Here is a 7316-nt window from a genome sequence, read left to right on the forward strand (position 1 = left end):
ATATTATTATTATTTAAGTTAATTAAATATTCTATCAATTAAGTTTCTAAAATAAATTAAAAAGTGAAAATATATTAATTATTAAATTATTTTACCAAACTTAGTAAAAACTTTAGGTTAATTCTTTTGGGTCCCTTGGCGGGGCGTTACATCTGGTATCAGAGCCCGAGTTTCTACATTGGGAGCTCTAGGTATATTGGAATGCCACTAGTGTGAACTAGTTGAACAAAAATGAAAACTTTAAAACTATCATGTGTATCTTTCTCAAACTAAAACTTGAAACTAGTTGAACTAAAAACATAACTTAAATTGTTAGTTGCATATTTTGCATACTTCAAAACTTAGACTTCAAAACTGAAATTTTACTTAAACCAAAATTATAGGCAAACTGAAAATTGAAAACTAGGCTCTGATACCAGATGTAACGCCCCGCCAAGGGACCCAAAAGAATTAACCTAAAGTTTTTACTATGTTTGCTAAACTTTTTTTTTTAAAGTAAGAAAGTATAACATACACATCAAACACATAGTAGCGGAAGCAATAACATGTAATCATCAACAAACATACATAACAGGTTACATTCCTTAAGGATCCCAAGACGTTGAGTCACATTTAAATTTAATTAATTCTAAGTCTAACAACTACCACATACATATGAAAGAATAATCAGAAAGTCCAATGTCCATAATATACATTTGTTCTGAATGCCTCTTGGCAAATTAATTCGGAATGCTCAATCATCCACTGTACATGTCATAGGGTATGAAAGGCTTAAAAGAATATACATTTATAAAATAAAGATACATCATCCTCAAATCCATGATACAAAGTACAATAAAATAAATGAAACTAATAATATACATGATAGGGACCCAAAAGAATTAACCTAAAGTTTTTACTAAGTTTGCTAAACATTTTTTTTTTTAAAAAGTAAGAAAGTATAACATACACATCAAACACATAGTAGCAGAAGCAATAACATGTCATCATCAACAAACATACATAACAGGTTACATTCCTTAAGGATCCCAAGACGTTGAGTCACATTTAAATTTAATTAATTCTAAGTCTAACAACTACCACATACATATGAAAGAATAATCAGAAAGTCCAATGTCCATAATATACATTTGTTTCGAATGCCTCTTGGCAAATTAATTCGGAATGCTCAATCATCCACTGTACATGTCACAGGGTATGAACGGCTTAAAAGAATATACATTTATAAAATAAAGATACATCATCCTCGAATCCATGATACAAAGTACAATAAAATAAATGAAACTAATAATATACATGATACATCCATACATCCATAATGATATAACATCCATCAAAAAATCTAACCATCCATCATAATAATCCATGAACAGAATGAAAGTAAATGTCAACCAAGAAAGCTCCAGCCACGGTGACCACGGACGAATCTCAATGGTAAGAGTAAAAAGCACTACCACCCGACTGCGTGGAACCTAAATGGTCCACTCCCACTGTGATGAGGAGATACTCTCAAGTCCCAAGCAAGGTTCAAAACATAAAACACAAGTACTCTCTAAGTCTGGGAAATCCTAAAAGTAAACTAACTCAAAGGTTCCAACATAGATCAACATCTAGACCCAGAGGCACACAAGGACACATAGGAAACCTACTCTACAAGCAAGAAAGTGTCATCGCAAAAGCCACGTCGAAAGTTACTTGAGCAATCCCTTAGGAATCCCGGGTCCCCTGTGATCCTGCGGCCACTAGTATCCTCTCGTACTGATGAGGCATACTACAGAATGCTAGGTCGTAACCAAGTGTTCTCTCTACCCCATCCTAGTCTGTACTAGCACTCAAGGCATGGGAGAGAACATACAAATATCTTATTAGGTTCATTTAAGTCAATATTTAGGTGAGATGTTTTCACTTATTAAAACAACTTACAATGGGTTTCTCCAGGTAGCCTCTTAGGGCCTCGACCCCCATTGCAAGCCACTTCCCAACACTATACAGATAACGTACCCTAGACTCATGAAAACAAAAATCAAAGAATCATAATAAAATCACCTCAGTCCTATACAAGCGACTAAAAACATCATAAATATAATCCACAATCATCACATCAGTTCTCCATGAGCAACTGAATAGCATCAAATAATAATCATAACGATCACAAGAAATCTCTATCAGTATCTGAAGGCATCAATGACAAATCACAATATCCAATGGTTCTCCAACGAGCAACTAGAAAGAATCCTAATAATAGAACACAAAATTGATCGAAGACTCCAAAATGGTCAAGTCAAAACATGTCACAACATGACAACATCAAGAACAAATCACTTAAAACATCACAGTCCTCTCAAAGCGACTGGAAGGCAAATCAAATATATATAATTGATCGATGACCCAAAAATGGTTAAGTCAGGTAACTCAAATACGTACACCTCAGCTTCACACAAGGAAACTGGAAAGCAATAACAAACAGTAAAACATCCATATCATAGAGCATACCATCACATTACCATGATTGGGTAAAAAGATCGAGATCAAATCATCATATCATCACATTCGCAAAACCCCCGAGCCTCTGATAACAACCTAAAACTGGTCAACACTCTAGGACCACCCAAAACCCCAAAAGCATAGACAGTATAACAAAACAGTATAGTTCATATTCTCAGTGCTAGTTTGATTTGAAAACACGCAATCAGGTTAAGTGTAATATTTTTATTTCTAGTTTAATGTATGTTTTCAAGAAAATAAGTTCACAGTTTAACCTACACGTTAACCCATTCGTCTCATAATTAACATATAAATATATCCCATATATATATTCAAATAAAATTGTACAATTACTTTACTTTTGATTCTAAGTCAATTAATCAATATAATTAAAGGGTAATTATTTATTTAATTATTAAAATAATAACCTATATTTTTAAATAAGAAATTTCAATTTAACTTAAATCAATCCTATATAAATCTTCAATTCTATTAACAATTTTCATTATTAATTAAATTTAATTAAACTAATTTTAATTAAATTGATTAATAATTATCTCACTAAGCACTCCCTTTAATATCTCATTAACTATCAATTTATTAATGTTTAACAAAACTATTAATAAATTATTAATTTCAAATAACTATATTATTAACATTTAATTAATTATTAAAATTTGTTAATAAATATTATTGATAAAACAATATTAATAATTAATAATTAACTATTAATTAAAACATTATATAAAATAATATCAAAATTTAATAATTTTATTAAAACATAATATAAAAATGATATTAAAATTTTAATTTTTTTTTATAAACAAAAAGAAAAACATTAAACAACGTTTTAAGCCTGCCGGCTTATATCAAAGGCCTGCGGCCTGCCGCAGTCCTGTGATCGCAGGGCCTGCGGTGGCAGGTACCTGGTACCTGACGTTGTAGTACCTACGATGCAGGTACTGTCGCGCAGAGCTGCGATAGTGGGGGTGGGGTATGGGGTAATTCCCCCCCCCCCCCCCCCCCCCCATTTATATATATATATATATATATATATTTTTATATATATATTTTATAATAAATCGATATCTATAACAATACAAAGTCCCTCCATAATAATAATAATTTATTATTATTATTATGTTTATTTTATTATATATATATATATATTTATTTTATATATATATATATATATATATTTTTTATATATATATATATTATATATATATATATATATATATATATTTAATTAATTAATTTTTTTTAAAGATTACCATTTAATCTGATAGGAAAATAAAATTGAACCAATCGGATTTTCATTTCCAAGATCAAATATTTTTCCAAGTTAAATTTCTCAATTCAATTTTAATTCAACCCAAAACCCGATTTAATCCAATTTCCCTTTTTTACCTACGAATGAGGTTTTCTAATTAGCTTTCCAATCTAGATTTACAGATGAAATCGAATAGCAACAGATCTAGAACGAATAATTCACACATTCGAGAAGACAAGTTCTTACAATCACGAAGTAGATAGAACAAATTAAATTTCTTAAATCAATTAGGGGTCAAGATACTAGACCCTACCTGAACCTGATGCTAATACACAATCCCCCCAAAAACTATAAGAGAACTCGCTCCTCTTCAATAACTTTCTTCTGAAAATCTTTCTTAGAATTCTCCTTCTGAAATTTGCTTCCAAAGTTCTTCCCAAAAAAATTCCCGTCTCCCAAAATTCACGGTCCAAATTCGTGTCCCTCAAAAATGAACCCCCAAAGTTGTGATAAGGAGTTTTCTCGTCAAATCAGGGCACTAATTGTGCGTTCACCCGAGAGGACTCTTTGCTCAACTGAGTTAACTTTAAAATTAACTTGTATTAATCTTTGCTTTATCTTTCAATGCACATTAAATGAATTATTAAATAACTTAATTTAGTTTCCCTCTTGACTTCTATTTTTAATCTTTATTACTTTTAATCCCATGCGCACTTTATGAAATTAAAATAACATTATTATTTCCACTTATTTTATCTTTTAATTTATTTCTTTTATATTTTCAACTCATGCTCGCCTTATGAAATCTTACAACTTTTTAATAATTAATATATTTTCACTTTTTAATTTATTTTAGAAACTTAATTGATAGAATATTTAATTAACTTAAATAACAATAATATTTAGCATTTATTTAAAAATGAACTCTAAATATATTATTATTAAATTAAATAAATATTATCACATTCTAAATTTATCTTTAAACTTTTATCTCCAAATTTAATTCTTTTATTTAATTAATTTCTCAATTAATTAAATATAATTAAATATGAAAATGTCATAATAATTTTCCATTAAATTAAATTATTAATTAATCTTTTTAATTAGACTTAATTAATAGAAAATACACCAAGGACTCATAAAGCAACAGACGAAAACCCATCATAGAAAAACACATACTAAATAAAACTAAGGGTTATAATCACGAATTAACGTCATCTGACGCATTCAGAGGGTACTCAACTCGGATACTTGTCCTAATTATCAATTAGGACAAATGGCTAAAGGGTTTAGGATTTGGACTTAAGATTTTATCTCCCCTCTCTTACCATTGAGATAATGCGATAGGGTGCGCTCATCCTGGCAATTCAGGGAAGTCGATACTTGATACCTGCAACCTGCATAAAATCCACGCATGTACAGACACAATATTCTAAGCTAAACAAGCAATGGCAGGAAGTGGTGCATCGTGTAGATCCCGACTAGCAGGTGACTACGACTCCCTTCCTTAACCACATCAGAAACACCATACATAAAGAAAACAAACACGCACACCATACACATGTAGTATGGGGTAAGTATCCATAAAAATACACATGTGATAATAAACCATCTAACTAATCATCATCAATAATTGAAAACACTGAATAATCATCATACATACATGAAATATAGAGTACCAAGTAATCTCACTGTATAATAAACTGAATGTGAAACAATATCGGATCATCTTAAAACAATACTACTAAACATCAAGTATAAAACTGCCCTAAAAGAGTTTGGCCATGAAAATAAAATGTGAACTAGGGGCAGGCACTACACTTTACCTCTTCCAAAAAATGGTACTTTTGGAAATGTGATTTGGACATTCTAATGGTACAAAGTTAACCCCCAACCTAGGGTACACTTATTGGGTTAGCTAATTTTGACCTAAATAAAACCTTAGGGTTGCTTTTAACCCCTCTAAATTTTACTTGAAGTTAAACTATGGGTTTCTAGTGATGTAACCCAACCTAAGGCTCTTTAGTCAAGTGATTCACATGGGGATACCAAAATGGTACTATGGTAAGGTTAGATTACACAAATTCCTAAGTAGACATGTCATTGCCCCATATACACAACACATATGTCAAGTGACACCATAAAGACATATCACATTACACATGTCATGTTCACTAAGAATTACACAATTCCAATTACAAATTACAAATAAACACTCATCCAAGCTTTCACATTTATGAATAAAAAATATATTTATACATGAGGTTTTGTCTCTTCATTAGACACAACCTTGGATTAATTGGTTCACATATAAGTTTGGTCCTAGTTCTCTAAATTATTTCCATGAAATTCATTGCACATCTCAATTTGAATATCAATAGCCCAAGAAATCATATAATATATGATATAAAGTAATCATGACATCTACATAGTTCAATCTACAATTTAACCAATTAGTAAATTCACTATGTCGCAATATATGAAATAAAAACATAAATAATTAATAGTTGAACCATTATCACATAATAGGAAATTAATTGTCATTTCTATAATCTTCCCCTATAGAACATGTTCATCAAAATATAATGTTCTTTCAAGTTAAATGACAAAAATGAAATCACTAAAACATTCAATTATCATCATTAAATAAAGCATAATAGGGTAAGGTGCACAATTCATAAAACCACTTAAGTCAACTAATCAGGATACATGTCTAATGATGTTAACTTGAGTTCTCAATCAATCATCAGATAAAAGATAATTATATCCTATATTTTCAATATAGTCTAGAAATCATAAAACATCAACATAGTAATTTAACATCTCGCAATGAATATCCTCATAACATTACTAGCACAATGATTCACTCAATAGATTTAACATCAAACATTAATTTTACAATGTAAATATTTCTTAACCTAATACAAAATCCATCTACAATACCTAATGATTCTCACAAAGGTAAATGTTGAATTATTCTATTATAAAAACCCAATCAATCAATCATCCTTGATAAAACTAAAATATCATGAAGCCATCAACATAGATTTACAAACTAATACAATGACATATCAAGTCTTTGTTAAAAATAGACACATAAACCTAATACAACCAAATAGAAAATATAATCATGAAAATATATGAAAAGTTATTTCATCCTTGAAAAGTTTCCTACAATTTTTCAATTGATGAAGTGAATGAGGTGCAAGAGTCTTTGAAATCTCCTTAATATCATCCCTATGTAAAATTCAATACACCAATTTTCCACATGAAGAAACAATATGTGGTTCACAACAATATTCTCAAGGAAGATTATTACTTATCTCTTGAATGAAGCATCTCATCTTGTATATTTAACCTTTATAATCCTCTAATAAGGGACACATTCATAGAGTTAGGGTTTTATTAAGTGCATAAGAGGAGGGATCTTATATGATGTTTATGTTGGTCCTAATGGTACTAAGAGGCAAGTGAATCAATACAAACTTTTCTATTAGTTAGTTGTGTTAATACTAAATATATTCCTAACACTAGTTGTCTTAATCACACTGTAATAATG

The sequence above is a fragment of the Cupressus sempervirens genome, chromosome 4 (assembly GCF_028749045.1).
Source record: "Cupressus sempervirens isolate cs-2001-9-10 chromosome 4, ASM2874904v1, whole genome shotgun sequence".
Taxonomy (NCBI): Eukaryota; Viridiplantae; Streptophyta; class Pinopsida; order Cupressales; family Cupressaceae; genus Cupressus; species Cupressus sempervirens.